Source organism: Eptesicus fuscus, chromosome 10, assembly GCF_027574615.1.
Source record: "Eptesicus fuscus isolate TK198812 chromosome 10, DD_ASM_mEF_20220401, whole genome shotgun sequence".
Classification (NCBI taxonomy): Eukaryota; Metazoa; Chordata; class Mammalia; order Chiroptera; family Vespertilionidae; genus Eptesicus; species Eptesicus fuscus.
In genome coordinates, this window is record NC_072482.1 from 88,832,837 (window position 1) to 88,853,786 (window position 20,950).

The following is a 20,950-nucleotide window of genomic DNA, read 5'->3' on the forward strand; positions in this document are numbered from 1 at the left end:
GGTATCTGGGGTCCCCCTCTCCTGCTGGGGCCTTCCTTACCAGCAGGAAATGAGGCTCTTTGAGAAGGTCAGATGCCCCCACTCTGCTACTGAGCATGCTACTGAGCCGGATAACCCTTCACCACCCTATCCTTGATAGATAATGAATTTGCACTCGCCTCCTGGTCACCAGCCTTAATCCACCCGGCTGCTAGTGAGGGGAATTTCAGACACTGTGTTGCAGGCCCGCAACGGAGATATTCTCAAGTATCAGGATTTCCAGGTGGCCTCAAGTTCCTCTACCTACTTTTAGGCCCAACTCAGCTAGATACCAGCCATCACGGACCTTTCTGACTTTATTTTTCACTCTTTGAGGTCATCACGGCTCCTTAATTTTAAATCTTCCAGCTAATCAGAGGCATCAGGAAAAGCAGCACCAACACCAACGTAGACGCTGGTCCCACTCCTGGCGGAGGGAGGTGGAAGACACAGGCCATCCTACCACGCACGCGCTTACACACGGACTTTGGTTTTCTGTCTTCCCTATGGGAGACCCTACGTAAGTCCCTTCTCTTAGCCTAATCTCTTTAACACAGTTAGAGGATTTTTAGGTCACTGTCAAACGAAATTTGAAATTGAAATCGCTTTTAAAAAAAAAAAAAAAACAAAAACAAAGGGATACACGCTACCTGTGTTTTTCCTGAGGAGCTCCTGTAATATTTCTGACCTGGTGTGATCATCAGCTCAGTTCAGCCATCATCGGCCTCATAAATGTTATCACCCAACGTCATAAAAGGAAAGCAAGGTGTAACCCAGCCTTTTAACTCTGTAACCTTTGCCAACATTAACTCCCATATGTGCACAGCAGATTGGTGATCCTGAAATGTGACTGCGTGGTGGCCCTGCCTTTCCTTAGAAACAGCTGGGTGAGTGGGACACACCCCAGAACTGGAACACACGGCCCTGGGTTCGAAACCTGCTCTGCCACGTGCACCTGTGTGACCTTGGGCAAGTCACTGAAACCATGACCTTGCATGCGGCTTAAGGATGATAGTATCTACCTTACCAGGTCTCCATGAGGAATAAATGAGACGCTATGGGAGACCCTCAGTGATCTCAAAAGGCAAAAACATTTCCTCCAAAGCAATCTAATTGGTAGACCCAATCTCATTTGAGAAAGAAAGAGGTATGAATTGAGGGCTATGCTGGGTCTAGGCCGGTCGCCCTCAGACCCTCCTTGCCCTTTTCCTGCTCAGCATCCCAGTGTCCCAAGCCCCCCTGTCAGCTGGGTTCAACCCATGGAAGGCACTGGACTGGAGGGTGAAGGAAGGGAGAAATCAGGGTATTCCCCCCGCCCCCTCCAAGTACTGTGTAAGGCAGTGCCTTGTGCTCCGGCTCCCACAGACAGCTTCCATCTGGGGCCCCTCCCCCTCCCCTCCATCCTATGGCAGTGGGGCTTTCTGCTGTTGTTCATTTCTGTACTGCCTCACTGTCTTCCTTTGGATTCTGGGTTTTTCCATCACTTGTGGAGCCAATTCCCTGCATTAAAGTCTCTCTTGTATAAATACTCTTAGTGGTTTCTGTTTCCCTCTTTTGACCTTGACTGATTAGAATTAGTATTAAGAGGACCTCTCACCCAAAGAGCTTTGCCGGTACTGGATGCACCACAGAACGTCGGTCTGTTGGCTAGTTTTCCTTAAAGGGGAGAGTGGCGTGTCGCGGTTATGGAATGCTACATGAGAGCATTTTCACAACCCATGTTGTCCTCTCCTCCACCCATGCAATCCCCCACCCTCCAAACATTTCATGTCAATTGCGAGTTAGGAGTCGGGCTGGGTGCTGGGCACACACAGGTAAACTAGTCCATAGTGCATCAGACCAGGGAATTCCCAGGCCACTCCCTCATGATCAGAGGGGCAGTGCACGTTTATTTGGGAATCAGGCGTGATAAAGGCGGGTTAGGTGCCTAGCGCTGTGCGTGGCCCTCAGCATCCATAAGAAATCTCCTGTTCCACTTCCCACCTCCCACGGAGGTGAAGCAAGGTGGGGTGAGCAGGAACTATAATCGCCAGTCCCCAGATAACCAAAGTTCAGGACTGCTATCTGCCTAAGGTGGGCAGAGTCTGTGGCGGGCCGTCAGACCTCACCGCTTCCCTGGAAGTCATCTGTGCTAAGAAATGTGTGATTAGATCCGAGCAGAGGAGCAGAGAGGGCGTTTGCAAGGAGTCAGGACACCCTCCCTCCCGCGTGGTCCCCAGCCCCATCTGTCAGACACACTCATCCTCTTTGAACCTCAGGCCTTTTGCGTGTCCAGGGAGGGCCAGCACCTAGCTCACAGGATTGAAAGAGCCCAAGACCTGCTGTCCATGTGTGAGGCGCTCACCGACGGGGTGATGGGCGGGGTTCTGTGTGAGCGCCGGGGACTGGAAAGGGTCTGATGCAGCCAGCTGGGCCTGCTTCCTGTCTGTGACAGGAAACTGGCACCTGTGCGGTGGACCTCACAGGCTATTCCAGGACCAACGGAAACTTCGCTTTGAAGATGGCAAATGTCTGCTTTCGTTCCATGGCAAATCGTCCGTGGGAGACGTATTCCAAGCACAACCTAGCCTCGGAGCTTTAGGTAATAGCCAGTCGGTTGTGGAGACAAAATAAATTGCACGGCCCGTTGCAGCGAGAGAACTGGGCCACTGTGTGGCCCTCCTGCACAAAACCTCACTTGGTTTCAAATCTTTGTGATAATTTCTACAACCATGTGCACGCATAAACACAGATAAAGGGGGGACATGGACAACAAAAAAGGCTCATAGGTATCCAGGCTTCATTATGTGTGGGGTGATCGTTCTTGCCACTTTACAGGTGAAGGAAATGAGGCACAGAGAGGCAAGTGCTTCCCTGGAGGCCACACAGCTAGTAACCGGTGAAGTTAAAAGCGTGCGGCCTTCTTGCTGTCCTGTTGGTCATATGACATTCATTTTATATTTGCTGGAAGTTTCTTCTTGTTTGTGTAAACTCTAAATTCTATCAGGTATCGTGGATTTTTAAAGTTTAGTATTTCATTACAGTTGTCTCAGTTGTTGATTAACTTTTGCCAGGACCATTATTGATCAAGCAAATAAATTCAACAGCCATTTGAGGAAAAAAAATAAAAGCCTGTGAGCGAGTCATGCAGAAGGGCATTCTCACAAATCACAAAACCTGGTGGAGGCAGGAGGCAGACCAGCCGTGTACGTCTGCCTTTGAAGGAGAGAAGGTGTGAAGAAATCGCTCCGATGCCTTTGACCGGCGTCTCCTAGGCACCTTGGACTCGTCATAATTTTAACACAGCTGTGCCTTTAAACATCTTCCCGGCGGATCCAAAGGTTAGTCTGCCTCGTCTCCTTTCACTTTTCCCTTCTCCCAGCAAAGGTTCTTCGGCACATTCACCCAGGTGATCAGGGTAATGATGCCGGAGGAGCAGCGAGCTTCCCCTGTTTCACATTTACCCAGAGCTTCTGTGCAACACTAGCAAGCTGACTTGGAAAGAATTATTTTTGTATGGTGTTTAAAGAAAAGCCCCTGAAGATCCTGGAAAATGAAGAAAAGTGATGTGTCTGCAGAAACAGTAGCAGGAATTTTTTTTTTTTAACTTCCCCCCCAGGGGCTGTAATTTGACTGCTCTGTTTGGCAAGGCTCCAGAGACAAGTCCAAGTGCTCAATCTCTTTCGCTTTCTCTCTCTCTCTCTTTCTTTCTCTCTCCTCCTTCCCACCTTTCTTGCCCCTGGGCAGAGGGGGGCGGGCCGGGGACCCGCTGCTCCAGGCCCGCGGAGCCCGCATCCCGGCGCGGAGAGGGGCGGGCCGGGGCGCGGCCGGCGGCGGGGCGAGCCGAGGAAGAGGAAGTGGGAGCCGAGCAGCGGTGCAGGGCGCTCGGCGGGCGCTGGAGCCGGAGCCGGCGCATCACTTCGCAGCGCAGCGCAGCGCAGCGCAGCCGCCCCTTCCCGGACCCGACCTGCGAGCGCGACCCGCGGCGGCCGCCCCTCTTCGGGTAAGCGCCGGCTCTGCCTTCACACCGGGGTCCTTTCCAGCCTGGAGCCCCGAAGAATGGGAAGGGGATCTAGGGACCCCCTGCCCGGAGCCCCAAGTCCGCAGGTGGAGGCGGCGGAGGGTGGTGCCGGGCCCCGCTCCCCTGCGCGCTCCCTCGGGGAGGGGACGGACGGGGTTTGGGGGGCTCCTCCGCCGCCGCCGGGACCGGGGCCCGCCGCTGCCCGCCGCCGCCTGGAGGGGGCGACCCGCCGCCGCCGCCGCCGGCTCCGGGCTCCTGGCTGCGAACCCCGGCCCGGCCCCGGCCCGGCCTCGACCTGGCGGCCCCGCGCTGCACCCGCAGCCAGGGCGGCTGCAACGTGGGCGCCTCCGAGGAGCTCCTGCGTGAACCCCTGAGGGCTACAAACCCGGTTCCGCCTCTCAAACAGGACGGTCCCTGAACGGGACCCGCCCGCCGGCCACCTTAGGGCGACTCCCGGCCCCGGTCCGGGCGCCGGCCCCAGCGCAGATGACCGAGGACCGCCGGCATCGGAGGCCAGGCGCCCGGCGCGTCGGGCGTGGGGGGTCCCGGCCTTTGTAGACCCAGCCCCGGCGGCCCAGCCCCGCAAACATGCCTGGGGGTTGGGCGGGAGGGGGGTCGGAAGCCGACGGTCCCTTTGTCACGGGGGTAAAAGGGAACACCTGGTCTCCGCTGGGACTTTGCCGACCTCTCTGGCCTCGGAGGAGCGCGGGGTCTGCGGGGGACGCGGCAGCGCGCCCCTCTTTGTGTCCTCCGATGAGAGTCTGGCTTTAAAACTAGGCGCATAAGGAGGGTCTAGTTGGGAAAAGTCGTTACACTGTTACGTTTCATTCCGTCCATTGGAAACAATGAGGTGGGTGACTTTTTAAAAACGCCTCGGGGAGGCTTGTTTGCAGAGCCGGTGTTCCGTGAAGTCCTGGTCCTCCCGCCCGCTCCCTCGGTACCACCCTCAGGTGGCCGCCGCTACTGCACATATTTTTGAAATCCCCGAGTGTGAGTCCCCTGGGAGGCTGTGTCCCGCCGGCCTCACCAAAGGCACTGTGGCTCCCAGAGGCAGAGTTGGTTGGGGGGTTTTCCGACAGATTGGATTCAGCACTGCCTGTTTCCTATTCAAACCGGGAGGAGACCGGGATGTCGACTTGGGTCAGATTTGGCAGGGAGCAGACGTGCAGGCCCGGCTAGGTCTGGGGAACTCTATAAAAATGGTTATCGAGTGTTCAAATCGGCATCTGCTGGCTTCTCAGTGTTCTGTAGTTGGCATGCTTTTAAAGGATGTACAGACTTTGGACTTTGAGTAAACGCTATTAAAACATCTCAAGCCCATCGCTTCAAGGAATAAGAAAACTCCATTGTAATGTGGGCTTTGCCCGGTGACCCTGGCTACCTCCCTCATAAAGTGATTTATATGAACCAGGTAAAGCTTCATGCTCAGTCCTCCACCCCCACCCCACCCCGCATGGGATTTATTTTGTCTACAATATTTAAGACTTAGATACAAAAGTGATGGTTTGATGTATGACCCTCTGGCTTCCCAGTTCCACACTTTTCTTCTTGTCCGATTTGAGGCCCTCTATCTAAGCCACCAGGCCACCTGAGGAAAGAAATGTTTTTCCCCAGAGTCCTCCCATCTCACTGGCTTCCTCCTCAGCAGGACATCCCACAGCCATCACTGCATCACCTTCCTCTCCCCCCCGCCCCCCCTGTAGCCGCTCCCTGAACCTCTCTTCTGATGGTTCTCGGGCTGTCAGATCCATGCCCTAATCCCGCTTTTTCCTTGATCACCTTTTCCTGCGCATCAGCACCTTTCCCATGGGCACCAGCTTCCTACAGCATCTGACATAGGAATGATCGTTACCAAATCCACGCTTACATATTGGGAAATTCGATCCTTCAAGGACTTTAAAGGATCACGTGTTAACAAACCAGTGAGAGGAAGTAGCAATCATTTTTCAAATCCAGGCATAGCCAGTACTGTTTTGTTCTCCTCCTGTGAGGATATGAGTTTTTAAAGCGATTTAATTAAGAATTAATGGTTTGTGGTCTAGCACATGAAGATGGGAAATGCTTCAGCAGCAGTAATGTCTTTTGAGCCCTTAATAAACTAAAAGCAATTCCTGGACCTCTACTCCGATTCCTCCAGGCTGCAATCCACTTTTTGCGAGTTTCTCTCCCCTCTCGCCGTTCATTGCTGGTAGTTGGTCTTTCAAACAGTTGTCATCTTTCAGTTCTCCTCCTGGATGATCCAGGGAATAGTGACGCTGGACTGTAGGGGCTAGGCTAAATCTCGGATGATCTACGTCAGCCCCAACCTCCTAAAGACTTAGGGGTGTGCTAGAGGTGAGGACCGAGTGCCTGGGAGGGGCCGACCTGGGTGTGACGTGTCCTCTGCGGCTCATTGGCACCGAGACCTTGACCCCTCTAGGAAATTATTTGGACATAGATTATTTTACAGTCAGGAAAATGTAACAATCATAGCTGATTACTCTCTCCGATTCTCTCACCTTTGCTCATTTCTTCCTCTGTAATTTAGGAAATAATGGCCTCTCTCTCTGGGTTCATGCTGGGCAGTGAGGATGATTAATGAAATAACTTGTGGAATTTGGCAGGCTGTGTGCTTTGAAGACGATTGTTGTTGGTCAACTGAGTCCCGGGAATGAATGATTTTGCTGGAGGTGCCGCAGTTCTCCGTCGGCTGAGCTACGGTTTAACCCACGTTCACTTCTCCGTCCTCAACTGCGCTACCTTGAAATAACGGTAGCATGGAGGCATATTTTTAATGAAATGCAGTGCTTCGCTCTTTCAGAAAAAAAAAAAAATCACTGCCGCTTTTGACTTGGGGAAAATGTGGTTTCTAAGGCCAGATGCTCGTGTATTCAAGCAGGAATGGGAATGGAAACATGTTCTAGACAGAGAGTCTAAGCAGCCTTGTACTCGTATGCATCGGCATCTGAAATATAACGTTTCATCCGCCTGCATCAACCTGCTCGATACAATGAAAAGCTGACCCCAGTCTTAGCGGGCGTCCAGGGCCCTGGGCGTCTGTGCCGAGTAGAACTGACTGCAGGGCCAGCTTTCAAGTCATTAAGAGATGGTACGTGTTCCTCTTTCTATTGGCCACGCTGACGGAAAGCAACAGGTGTTTTAGCAAAGACGGTAGGAATGTAGCTCACCATCCCAGCCAGGGGGCCCGGGTTTGTTGCAGAATAACCCGGCCATGGGTCATGCAGAGGCTACAGAAACCTTCAAGTCTGCCTGGGTGGCTCCCGCCCAGTGACTAGGCACTATATCCAGAATAGTTTTCATGTTTGAGGCAGGCTTGAGTATCTTTTCAATCTGTGTACACAAGTTTACCCCCCCCCCAAAAAAAATGTGTTTTTTTTCGATGAGATACAAGGCCAGTAAAAATTTCCAAACCTGAACATCTTCTTCAGGTATACATTGAATTACTGTTTGATGGGAAACTAAGATATGCTGGATTCATGGAACGGAAAATCTACATGCCTCCTCTTTGTCCTTTCCAGTATCATCCTTAGAGGAAGGCACCTTGGAGGGTGCTATTGGTAGGCGAAGTTTTAAAGATTCCAGCTACACCTACTGGATGTCCTAACCTGATGGAAGGGGAGGCTGGGTTTTCACGGGTCTCTAATTAAGAAGGTTGTTTGGGTAAGCTTTAACAACCAGTGTGCTGCCGAGGCTACAGAGCCACTTAGCACTGGCTTTGGGAAGGTCAGACCGGTACAGCATTTGCCCCGAAGCTAGCAAGTCCTCAAGTGTAAGAAGGACATCTTTCTAAAGCATCCAAGACACCATTAAAATGGGGGTGAGTCTAGTAATCGCTCCAACTTTAGAATTCTCATAAGAGGAATTACTAATCAATAAGTCACCGTGCCATGAGGTTAGCTCTACTTACTGAAGTGGTAAAGAGACCTAGTTCTCAATGCGTCTGGTCACATCGAGCGCTTAAATGACCTGTGTCTGAATACAGATGGGGGAGGATGGCAAGTTCTAGGTCAGGGGCAGTGAACTCTTTCCTGTAAAGAGCCAGATAGTGAGTATTTTAGGCTTTGTGGTCTGTCTGTGTCTCTCATATAGTCTTCGATTGGGTGGGGAGCTGTCTGTTTGTTTGCAACCCTTTAAAAATGTAAAAACCAGTCTTTGCTTGAGAGCCACACGAAATGGGCTGTAGGCCGGGCTTGTCCGGCTCTGTGCTAAAGGAAACAGTTTATGCTTGTGATATCCTTCAGGATTTTCGTGGAGACCCAAATTGACAATTTCATAGGCTCTAGTTGAGCTGAAGTGATATAGACTAACTTATAACCAAACCTCCTGTGTCACTCCTTTGGCCAGCCGGTCTTCTTGATGCTCTCTTTGTGCTGCGTTAGAAGTCTCTAATAGACATAGCCTTCAGTTGATCTAGGAAGGGCAGTGCCCAATTTCAGCCTTCTTCCTTGAGTTAGATGTGAATGGAGAGAGAGGCTCGGCTGGGATGGAATAAAGCCCACATTGAAATAGGTCGTTGATGACGATCATTGAACACATGAAATGAAGTTCAGACCCCTGAGCCTGGCACTCAGTGCTTTTGTACCTACTGTTCTTTTAGCTCCTCCCCAGGATACCCTACGTCCCTATTATTCAACATAACTCCCAGAGCCCGAGGTGGGCTGTGCTCACTCTCACTGATGGAGGGATCCTTCCATACAAAGTTGAAGTCTCCATCTCTTCCTTGGAACCTCTCCTCATCTTATTGGGCAGAAATGTAGGCAACCCCACCTCTATGTTAACTCAGGACCTTATACATAAAGCACTTGGAAAGACAGGGGAATGTGGCCATCCAGTAGATAAATATTACCTTCCAAGGGAGGGGAACAGCTCTCTCCCTCTCCCTCTCCCTAACTTCAGGGATCTTGCTGTACATCCTTGGACCAGACACAGAATTCAGCACAGAACTCCCAGGGCCTGTATGTGACACACAGTATAACATAGCACCTGGGGGTCTGGCTTTGGAGTTAGACTGAGCTGAGGTCTCGTCCTGGCTTCTCCATGTACCTGCTACAGGTCCCCTCATCTTTAAAGTTGCTAAGATAAATGACATTTTCCTTTGTAAAGCATTGAGGTCAGGGCCCGACACGTAGTTATTGCTCAATAAATGGTAACTTTTCTTCATTCCAGAGCCATTTATTGGCACCTACTATGCCTAGAATGATGCCTGATGCTGTTCTAGGCCAAGCAGTCAACACAAGAAGCGTGGTCTCCATGGAGATGTGATCAGCAGGCTGGGAGAATCCAGGTGATGGTTGGGCCACCTTAGTCTGGTGCTCTGGGTGGGAAGCCTTTCAGGCAGCATTTGACGGCAACTTTAATGAAATGGATGAGTTCCTGTTTCATCAAGTCCACGATACTTTTGAAATACACCTTTTCTTTCTTTTAATTACTCTATTTTTTTTACATTCATTATTATTTTGTGTTAATTTCAGGTGTACAGCATAGTGGTTAGACAATCATCTACTTTACAAAGGCCATTTTAAAAAAAATGTACCACTAAGAAAAGAAATGTCCACAAAATTGGCATCACCTCTTGTAAGGTGTGTCTGTAAGTTGTGGGGGGGAAAGCATTTCTTTTTTTTTGGGGGGGGGGAAAGCATTTCTTAGCATCAATAAAATGCATTTATATTTGTGCTCAGTAAATATTCATTAAACTAGAGGCCCGGTGCATGAAATTCGTGCATGGAGGGGGGGTGTGTCCCTCAGCCCAGCCTGCACCCTCTCCAATCTGGGACCCCTCGAGGGATGTCCAACTGCCCGTTTAGGCCCGATCCCGGGTCGGGCCTAAATGGGCAGTCGGACATCCCTCTCACAATCCAGGACTGCTGGCTCCCAACTGATCACCTGCTGCCCTCCTGATTGCCCCTAACCGCTTCTGCCTGCCAGCCTGATCACCCCCTAACCACTCCACTGCCAGCCTGATTGATGCCTAACTGCTCCCCAGCCAGCCTGTTTGCCCCCAACTTCCCTCCTCTGCCGGCCTGGTCACCCTTAACTGCCCTCCCCTGCAGGGTTGATCGCCTCCAACTGCCCTCCCTTGCAGGCCTGGTACCTCCCAACTGCCCTCCCCTGCTGGCCATCTTGTGGTGACCATCTTGTGTCCACATGGGGGCAGGATCTTTGACCACATGGGGGCAGCTATATTGTGTGTTGCAGTGATGGTCAATCTGCATATTACTCTTTTATTAGATAGTATACACTAGTTTTACTCTGTGGTGGCCTACAGGATTGGGCTCCAAAGGTTTATATTGTAACAGAGTTTCTTTGATTCTTGAGTTGGACCTGGCAAAGAGTTAAGTAATACAGTAAATGAAAGTATTGTAAGGCATTTGTGATCTGATGTGTTTTTAAAAGTTTAAAACATTCACTCTGGTCATTTGAATGAACAGAGTGCATTAGAGAATCCTGTTGAAGTGAAACTGACTTACACATACTTGGGTAGGAGTGAAGTTGGGCGGTTCTTGCAGCTGGATAATCCCTTTTGGCAGCTGTCTGCGGAGATGTGTGAATCCTTAATGCACATAAATGCCTTCTGAAGGGCAATGGAGGCATGAGCTCAGAGCTCGCTGCCTTCTGTTTTCCAGATTTAATTTACTATAAATACTCCTCTCCCCGCATCTCAAGGGGCTGATCATCCCTCTGACCACTTAGGTCCTTTCTAACCATGAGAAGGGAGGATTTTCTCTCCTCTGAAAAGGCTATGGATTTTCACACTCCAGGCAGGGTTCTCTTCCAATATGTTCCCACCTTCCTCCCTGTTGAGAGTAAAATACCACTGACATCTTCGCTTTCTGACCACCCTCCAAGCTCAAATCCTCCTCCAGATCTTTTTCTGCACCCTGTTTGGAGCCTTTTGTCTCTTCCCCACTCCCCCTGTTGTCCAAGATTCTGTAACTCAGTTTCAGGTTGACTGAATGGGAGCTTGGGCGATACTGGGCTATTTCTAACTGCAATTAAGTGTTCTTTCATACTGTTTGATTTTTATTTCAACATGTCACCAGGTGGCATGCTGGCCCTCCATACATGGTGAGCGTGCCCTTCCTAATACCCTCCGGAACATGTTTTTTGGGGGGCACTCTTCAGCTCCTCCTACCCTCTCCCAACTCTGCGACTGAAGCCCCAGCCAAGTTCCCTTCCTCCCCCTGTCTGGCTGGGAGGGGTCAGTCAGCCCTTGGCCAAGGAGGAAGCAAAGTGCAGACCTTTTTTCTTCTAGAGCCACCTCCATCCTGCCTCCACCATCTCACGTAACTGAAGTCCTCATGCTCTCAGCCGTCTTCAGAACTGACAGCAACTCTAGCAGAAATCCCGGTCTTTGGGAACAGGCAGATGCAAAGGAAAGGCCATTGTGGGGGTGCATTCTCACCAGAGTCCAGCCTTAGGGTGATGGAAGGCTGTGTCCGACCTGCGACCTGCGGGTTGGGATGGAGGGGGTGGGGAAGCTGGGAGGCTAAAAGGAAGGGGTGGAGGGGCGGATCCCAGTCCACCCCTGGGTGCAGCTTCCCATGGCTGTGTGATTACAGACAGTCCTCAAACACTGACATCTGCGCCTCTCTGATGTGCTGGGAGAGAGGAAAACTGTAATCTGGGGCATAAATATACGACACCGCTTTTGTTCCCTTTAACCTGTTATTAGTTTAAGCATCTATGTTGTGCTGGAATATTATAGCTGCCTCCAAGGAGGCTACGGGCGCTGCTCTGAAACAGCTTACAGTTGAAATATTCAGGCATCCCGCCCTTGTAAACTTTTGAATCAACAAAATACATGGAGTATGAAACGTTAAGGGCCAAAATCAGGAATATAGGATTACTGAGTGGGTGTGAGGGGAGCATACTGGGGGAAACATGGACTTTGTGAATTAATTTTTGTAGAAGAAAACCTTCGCTTACATCATGTCTTGCCCATCCTGGATCCGAGTTTTTAAAGTTATTCCCTTGCTAAGGATGATGAGGGTGGGGCTGTAAGGGTGTTGGGATGGTCAGGGAAGGAGCGGGAGATGGGGATGAGCTGACAAGGATTGGCTCTGATGGGGAAAGTGCTTGGGGAAATATTTGGACGCTTTTGGAATATAGTGATAGAGGGAAATCTTGGTGGTCTTGGCTTTGCTCCACTTTTCTTCACTCTCTCTATAAGATACATGCACATCTCCCCCTCTCCTACAGTTGTTGAGACTCAAGTCTAAGGAACGCCAATGAGTCAGAATTCTTAATGAGATCTGATCTTGAAACTAAAATGGTGAAGAAAGTAACGTGAAAATAACATTTCTGTGGCGTGTGGAACCCTGTGGCCCACGGGTGTGCCCTATGATAAGGAAACATTACCTTTAGCAACTTAGAAACCAGGTAAATCCCCAAAAGTGTCAGTATTATGAAACACTCTTATATTTTCTTTCTGTCTTTCTTTCCAGAACTTATCCTGACAGGAAAGCAAATATTATGAAATTCTTAAATTCGAGTTGTAATGAGCTCCATAATAGTAGTACCTTTCAAAATTCAAAATATCCCTAAGGAGCAAAATAAGCTTTGTTTTCTTTATGGATGGTGGCTCACCTTGTCAAGATGTGATACTGTCTGCTCTAACCTAATACTGTCATTTAAGAAATTTCCAAGTGGGAACTTAACAGGTATTTGTTTTTAACTTCTTATAGAAATGAAAACGAGAACACATTTCTGTGAAAGCTAATGACTTACGCTGATAACTATTGTAAAAATCTCCTTGGTTTTGGATTACTAATATATGCAGAAAACGCTGCACAAATGTTCAGAAACGTATACAGTGGTCTTGACCGAGAAAACTCTTTCTTGGTACTTCAATATGCGTGATAGATAGAGCAAGACAAGCTGATACTGTCTTTGCTTACTTGTTGCAGTATTAGTTCCAAACACTGTGATGTTAATTATGGGGAAAACCGTTTGCATGGAAGAGGTAAGTCTGTTTTTCCAAGGTCTGCGTACTCAGAGTTAAAATGCAAGGATAGGCTGAAATTCAGCAGTCTAGATCTATTATTTGGAAGTTATTTGAACAGGCCTACTAAAATGGGGACAAAACTATAATAAAGATGTTATAGTTTCAAATTTATAATGTATATATATACAGTACCTAGTATGTAATAAACCCTTTTATTGTGTGTATGGCTGTCACCCTTAAGTTTTATTCCCTGTTATTAGACGGCAGGAACCATAAGACAACATGAAAATACTGGGGAAAACCATCCCAGTGGCAGGAGAAGGCCCTTCAGTCTCCTGAGGCAAAAGTCAATAGTAAGAGCCTAGTAATGGTGTGGCTCAGTGGTTGAGCATCGACCTATATGAACCAGGAGGTCGCAGTTCAATTCCCAGTCAGAGCACATGCCCAGATTTTGGCCTCGATCCCCAGTGTGGGGAGTACAGGAGGCAGCCGATCAATGATTCTCTCTCATCACTGATATTTATCTCTCTTCCTCTTCCTTCCTCTCTGAAATCAATAAAAATATATTTTTTACAAAGTCAATAGTAATAAAGAGGGAAGAGAAACACATTTGTTGTTTGTTTCACTGTCGTGGAGACATAATGTTCATTACAATTGGGAATTCATATTACAATTACTCATTCAACAAATATAATTTCCTAAGTTCTGGGATACAGTGATGAACAAACCAAGCGAGATCTGGGGAGGGGGAACTATGTAATGAGAGCTTTAAAGAAAAGGAAACAGGGAAATGGGAGGGGGCACTCTCTTTGTCTGGGTGGTCAGAAGGCCCATGCAAGCAGGTAACATTGAGCTAAGGTTTAAATAACAAAGAATGATCCTGAGAAGATCTGAGGAAAGAGCATTCTAGGCAGAGAGAAGAAGTGTATAGAGAGGAATAAGCTCTGTGAGTTGGAGGAAAAGAAAGGCCGCTGTGTGTGAATAGCAAGAGTGGGAGATGAAGCTGGGGAGGTGGCAGGGCCTGGACTGTGTAGGGTTATAGTACCAAAGGTCATTACCATGGCTTAGAAGTGCCATGCAAAGCCACTGCTGGGTTTGACGCAGGAGAGGGACATGTCTGATGAATGCTGGTTGTCACTCAGGTAGAGCAGTGGGGAAGCTATGGCAGTGGTCCAAGGAGGATGCTGCAGAAGCGGTGGGGAGAGGTGGGTTGATTCAGCATTGGAACGTCAGCAAGAAGGGATTGATGGGAATTCGGAAGCAGTGTGGCCACTCTTACTTGCTTTGTCCCATCTGCTTACCAGTCTCCATCCTTTGCTTCCATCGGCCTCTGTCAGGAAAGTGAGTAAGGCGGCACATGCCATGATGGATAGGCTCACCTCCACCCAGGCCCTCAGGGCCCAGGGCCCCTTTCTTCCAGCTCCTTAGCATGGTCCTTTCCTCATGTCTAGCACATATGGTGTGGCACTTTCCCTAACCATTCAGCTTCTGCTTTCCCTCACTAGACTCTGAGCTCCTGAGTGCAAGTGGTTGAACAAAATAGTTATTTGTCTACTAACTGAAATGAGCTTCAAGAAATTCAGGCAAAAACCTCAGTTTTCAAAAATTAGTTGAAGAAAGGAAATTCTGAGTAGGTAGCTAAATATTTTAAAAAGAAGATGGAGGAGAGAAAGGAGGAGGAGGAAGGAAAAATGAAAAAGGAGGAGATGAGAAGGAAAGAAAACCCACTGGAGAAATCGAGGGGGCTCTGACTTAACCCTTCATAAGGCTTCTTTAGAAAAGTGTTTTTGTTCAGTTGTTTTTCTATAAGGGGAGTCCAGTCGCGGTTGCTTTGGAAGTTGTATGGGCCTGCAGGAAATGCGGTGCTCTATAAATATTTATGCCCGTGGCCTGCCTTTCACTGGCTTACAGAGCACTTGGAAACTCAACAGTGTTTATTCTGGAATAGAAGCAGCTATCAGAGAAACTGTGGTGGTAAGATGTCTTTCTAATGTTCCAAGCCAGTTGAGTGACTGCTATGCATTTCCAGAGAGGATACCAGCCCTACTCCAGCCCTATAGACATGCCTGCATTTGCATGGGGTGGGCACCTCAGACTTTTGGTGGGGTGTGCCTTTCCTGGGACATAGAGATTATGCTGTATTCATCCTTGTGTTCCCAGTAGAGAGCATATTCATGGGCACACGTTGACCTTGAACCAATTGTCTGACTTGAAGTTTGATCCAGTTCTCTATTTCAACTGTAGAGTGGAATTGGGAAGTCTCATGTTCAATGCTAGCATGTGGGATTTGGCTGAAACCCTTAATTCTAGTTTACCAACTTAGAGCTCAGAAATAGAAAAAAAACAAGTTTAAGAAGTCTATATTTGTTATTCTCCTATTCAGAATTTAGCACGCTTACTGGAAAAACACACACGAATATAGCCAAACCACATTGTTTAGTGTTGGTACAGAAATTGCTCTGTTACTTGTAAATTTAGTTTATTAAGACAGGTCTTTGAAGGATCCCATCATATTAAAAGGGGATGGATTCTGATAGCCTCGTTTTTAGTTACTATGCCTCTTGGAAAATATTAAAATAAAATTCCTCTTAGAATACCCTGATTTAAATTTTCTGGCTCCAATAGTGAGGGCCTATTGTGTTTCAAAATAAATCAAATGAAAAACTGAGCCATGGGCCTGTCTGAGCCTCCACTCTTATTCACATGCCTTCTGGGATTTATCTGTTGGCTTTTGCACAATTGATTCAAAGTCACCCACCCAGAATTGGATTCATAATCTCTATTTCCAGACCTACCTCTAACTTCCTAGGGTTGTTCCCCACCCCCACCCCCCCTTATCCAATTCTTAGTTAATAGCACCACAGTTCATTGGTCACAGCAAGCCACTTTCCTTCCTTGTGCAATCAGTTAGCAGCAACTTCCTAAAGAGTTCTCAGACTGTATTCACTTATTCATGCCGCCTTCCCAGCCTTTTGGACACTTATCTCTTGCCTAGACAAGTAGAATAATTGCTGAGCCAGCATGGATTGCTATGTCCAGGGCTCACATCTGACCAGTGAATGCATTTTCATAGAGGCCCTTCTAATGGCTTAACCCCAAGGGAAGGTCAGTGGTAGAACTTAAGGTAGAGATAAAAGGCTTAATTAGAGAACCTTTAACGTTTCTCTGGTCACATTCCTCAGACCTCAGGTCCAATCCACAGGCAAACCCATGGTCATCACTGCTCCCACTTGATCCAGTCCACTGCCTCCTCTCCCTGGATTCGTGCAATTGGTTCCTAACTGGTCCCTTTGCTTAGACCCAGGCCCCCAACTATCTCACAGCAGCCAAAGTGGCCCTGCATGTCAGCTAATTCAGACTCCTCTGTGGTTTCCTATCTCATTCCGAGTCAAAAGCAAGTCCACGGAGCAGTCTCCAAGATCCTCCCCAGTCTGGCCCCTGCTCTGCCCTCTGGCTCTGACCCCATCTGCTACTCCCCGTGTGCTCACTCTGCCTTGGCTGGCCGGCCTCTCTGAGTTCCCCAGTATCCCCGACTAGCTCCAGCCTCCACGTGGTTTCTGCCTGGAGCACTCGTCCCGGAGAGGAAAGCCTGACTGTCTCACTTGTCCCAGTTTCCTGCCCAAGTGTCCCCTCCTCAGAGAAGTCTTCCTGGTCATGCTTTGTATGGCCTTGGCGGGCCATGTCCTTCTCACCCGACTTCAATTTCATGTTCTAGCATTTGTAACAAGGAGTATATTTGTTTCCCGTCTGCTCTTCACGAGAAGAGAGAATTTGTGTTGTTCACACTGCATTGCCAATGTTTTAGGACAGTGCCCAGCACATAGAAAACATAAACATTTTTTTTTTTTAATCAGTCACTAAATGCCCTAGGCAGTGGCCATTTCTTGCCTCTCTGTCACGTGAGTTCTGGGGTCTGATGCTGCTATAGCGCCAAGTTCCAGAATGAGATCAGCAGCCACGGAGCTGCGTGCGGGGGTGGATGGGTGGGTGGTGATGGTGGTGGGTGCCTGGGAAGAGAAGTGGTGGAGACCCTGCCCAAGGACTCCTTCCTCCTTTCCTGCCCTCACACTCCTGGCTTCTGGAGAAGTATCCTCAGAGTCTTTATGGGCCTCTTCCTCTATCCAGTGCCGTCTGCTCTCCAGCGCCATCCTACCTGGGAAAGCTTGCTCTTGGCTCATCTCCCATATCTGCCTTATTCCCCCACAGGACCCCCAGCACCAAACAACATCTCGAGTGGGGCAGGCATTCAGGAAATATCCAGTCACTGCTTGATATTTATTTCGTCTTCTATCCTTCGTTTATTCAAATGCTGCCTATCCATCAGAGTAGGCAGCGTGAGGTGACAATGAAACATGCAGACTCTTGAGGGGACCACTTGGATTCAAACCGGGTTCCACCACTTAGACTCTGCATGACCTTGAGCAAGCTGTCCAGACTCCCTAAGCTTCGGGGCAGCATCTTAGAGATGAGGGAGACAGTACCCATTCCTAGGGTTATGATGAAGATCAAACCAATCATTCTTTACCATGTTTGCAAAACTTAGCTGTATCATATAGGAAAGTTAGGGAAATGTTAGCCATTATTTTCATCAGTGTTTCTTTAAAATTCACATCTTTCATGAAACTCAAATTCATCTCTTGTTTCCCAGAAAACTGGGTGCCCTTTAGTTACCATTTCATTCAGCTTGGTGTGTACTAATGCCTTACGCTGATGCAGGTGATCAGCTCATGTCCTCTTATAATAAATGTAGAAAATAAATAAAGAGTACAAGCATGCGGAAATATATTTATCCACCCCCTGAGCATTCCCCACCTCCCTTCCCTGCTTTATTTTTCTGCATAGATGTGTATCTGTCTGATGGACACGCCATAAATTAATGTTTGTTTATCTTTTTAAGCTCCATGGAGGGAAGGATTCATCTTCTGATTAAGGAAATTTCCAAAACCACAAGGAGAGAAACAGTACGATGAGCCCCGTGTACCCATCTTCCAGATTCAACAGTTATAAACATTTTGCCCATCTTGTTTTATCTGTTTCCCTCATTGGTATTCCCTCCCCCACTTTGGATATTAAAGGCCAAACTCAGGTGTCATTCTGTTTAACCCATTCATATTTCAATATGCATTTCCGACGGATAAGAACACATTCTTCCATAGAACCACCACATGATTAAAACATCTACTGAAAATAACAGCAGCTCCTTAGTTCAGCTCTTACCTTTCTTCTGGTCTCCTTTACTTGTCAGAGGGGTCTCTTTTGCCTGCCTTGTTTACTGCCACTTCTCAAGTACATACGAGGCACTGCAGTATTTAAAGGAGTGAGCGGCTGGGTTGTATTCTGAGGTCCATAAAAATCTTATCAATAGTGATTGTGATCTTGGGCTAATAAAAGAAAGCCCACTTGACTCATGAGGGAGCTGAGGCAGAGCTGTCTAATGTTTACAAGCGCTGTCGCCCAACACCAGTGTCTTTTAATGAGCAAGCGCCTCCAGAGCTCTAACTTGGGATGAGCTGCTTTGAACCTGCCTCTCTTGCCTCAGAGGGGTCAGAAATTCCTTTGCTCCTCCCCTCTTGAACAGGAAATAAAAATCTCATGGTCCATACTTTAGAGTTGAGTAACTGTCTTTTGAATATGAACTGTACTCATTCACTTCTTCAGCCATATGATGGGGGAAATTGTAATTGCTGTGAAGGATGGTTGAACGTGTAAAAACAGTCGGTAGGTAAACTGTTACACAATGCTTGGCTTTTAGCAGCTGTTTAATGACAATTGTGATCTCTTCTCTTGTCGTCAGGCCACAGCTGTTGGCAAGCTACAAGGCGAGAGTTCCCAACACAGAGGGCAAGCCCCCAAGTGTTGACTGGGGCAAGGGGTACCCAAGCGGAAGCTGGCCCTCAGCAGCATTGCCTCTCCCCAGGCCTCCCGCCTACGTCCAGGCTTGCCCTTCCGGTTTCTCACTGTTGGTCTATTGGGGAAGAGGAGGGGAGTTGTAGTTTTACTTCTAGGCAGCGCACTGCCCCTTTGCGGGTTAATTTGAGAGTTAATTACTGCTAATAATTAGGTTTAAAGAAATCCTTATTGTCCTACCTTCTCTTTTGGGTCAACACCGGGGAACAATCATTACATGAAAGTCAGGTTTTGTGTCAACCTGAATGGAAGGCTGGTTTGCACATAAGATTCCTATGTAAGTATGAAGTCAGGCACCCTGGGCTCCCTAATACACTTTGAGGTCACAACTAGTCTTGTCCGTGACACATTGGCAAGTCATTTCTCATAATAAGTTTAGACACAAAGTTAGTTTTCCGCTGCACCACTCATCTACTACGTGGACATGCCTTCTGGATTTCGTGTTTGAAGTCGTTGTTCTCTGCTGTGGAGACCATACCTTGCTGTGAGGCTGCTTAGCCTGGTATTTGAGGGGAGTACCGCTTTGGGTAACCTGTAACCTCAGGAAAGCTCAGTCTCTTTCCACATCAGGGAGAGCTTCAATTCAGAGCATTACATCCAACCCCGACAGCTTTGTACAGAACACGCACAGTCAGCCTTTCCTGTGTTACACGTCTGTGCTCGCTCCCCTCACACCGACCCCAAAGTACAGCCGAGTGTTCTGTTTGCTCTCGGGGCCTCCTTCACCCCTCTGGAAGCTGGCATCTGACTATTTCCCTTTCCCCTCCATCACAGCCCCCCCTTCTTTCTGAATCTCCCCAGAGGAAATCTTCCAATATGCGTTTACTTGAATTCTCACAACAGGAAATGTATAGAATTCACATAAGCTAGACATTCTTGCGAGAAGAATCAGACCGGGGAGGGGTCACAGTGGGTGAAGTCTGCTCTAAGGAATAAGTGGAAATTCTACATAAGGAATAAGGGGGCCGGAAGGGGTGGGGCTCTGGAGAGCAGGGATGGGGAGAATGAAAGGAAGTGCAGGGGGCAAGGGCCATGGTTAGGAAGCTGCACCTTCTCGGTCCCGTTGGCCCCTGTCCTGTGATTTCCTGCTGTGTGGACCAAGGAGCAGCACACCCTGGACTGCTGGCTGTGGTGGTGGAGCTGGCGGAGGAAACAGCAGCTAACACTGACTGAGCACTTCCTAGACCAGCCTTTGCATAGATGTACTCATTTCATGCTCACAAGCACTTGGGATACGTGCAGCCGTTCCCATGTCACGGATGAGGACGCTGAGCTATGAAAGTGGTTAGATAACTTGTCCAAAGACACGCCGCAGATCGATGGCAGCATTGGGGTCAGTGCCCAGCAGACTGGCTCCAGATCGCATGCTCATAGTGCACGTGGTAGATGGGTCAGGGTGGGATTCATCTGAAAGTGTGGGGGAGGGGCGGGACACAGGGCTCAGAGCTCTGAATAGGCCCCAGGCGAGCAGGCAGCTCTCAGCTCGCAGGAACCCAGGCTCCTCCTATCTTGTTGCCCTGAGAGATGGCATCTGAATTTTGGGCAGCCATATGCCTAGTTTAGTTAAAATTGAGGGTTGCATTGTTAGAAAAGAAAAGAATGGCTAGTTCCAGGACAGCTCACTTGATCAGAGAAAAAGAAGGTGACATTCCAAGGTCAGTGGGCAGTCTGGAGTTGAAGGAAGGCCTGTGGCCAGTCACTGAGCTTGACCACTCCGGTGCCTTGCAAAGCTGTGGCTCAGAGCAGCTTCTAGAGTACTTGAGTGTTGGGCTGTCTTCTCTAAAGGAAAAAACATATCTAAAATGTTTAACACCTGGTGGGATGCCCTGCTTACGGACAAGTAAACATTCGATGCTAGTGCTTGATTAACAACTGGGTATTTCCAGCAAACATTTCATTCTGGCGAGGGCTGTTTACGGACAGAGACAGGAGCAGTTTCTACTGGCAAGGAAACTTCTCAAGATGCTAATCATCATAGGATGTCAGTCATTCGTGGGGACATCAGGAAACACCTGAAAATTAATACGGTTTCTGGCCTCCTTCAGCTTAATGTCTTGTAAGAACTTGCTTTTCTGTCGGAG

General features: G+C 48.5%; 1 long non-coding RNA gene across 1 annotated transcript; it reads left to right on the top strand.

The window, feature by feature from the left end:
- Positions 1 to 3,929: 3,929 nt before the first annotated feature.
- Positions 3,930 to 18,054, top strand: LOC114228694 (uncharacterized). The gene is made up of 3 exons (XR_008557273.1): positions 3,930 to 4,000; positions 9,185 to 9,302; positions 17,860 to 18,054. It is a non-coding gene; the product is annotated as an uncharacterized LOC114228694 (long non-coding RNA).
- Positions 18,055 to 20,950: the final 2,896 nt, after the last annotated feature.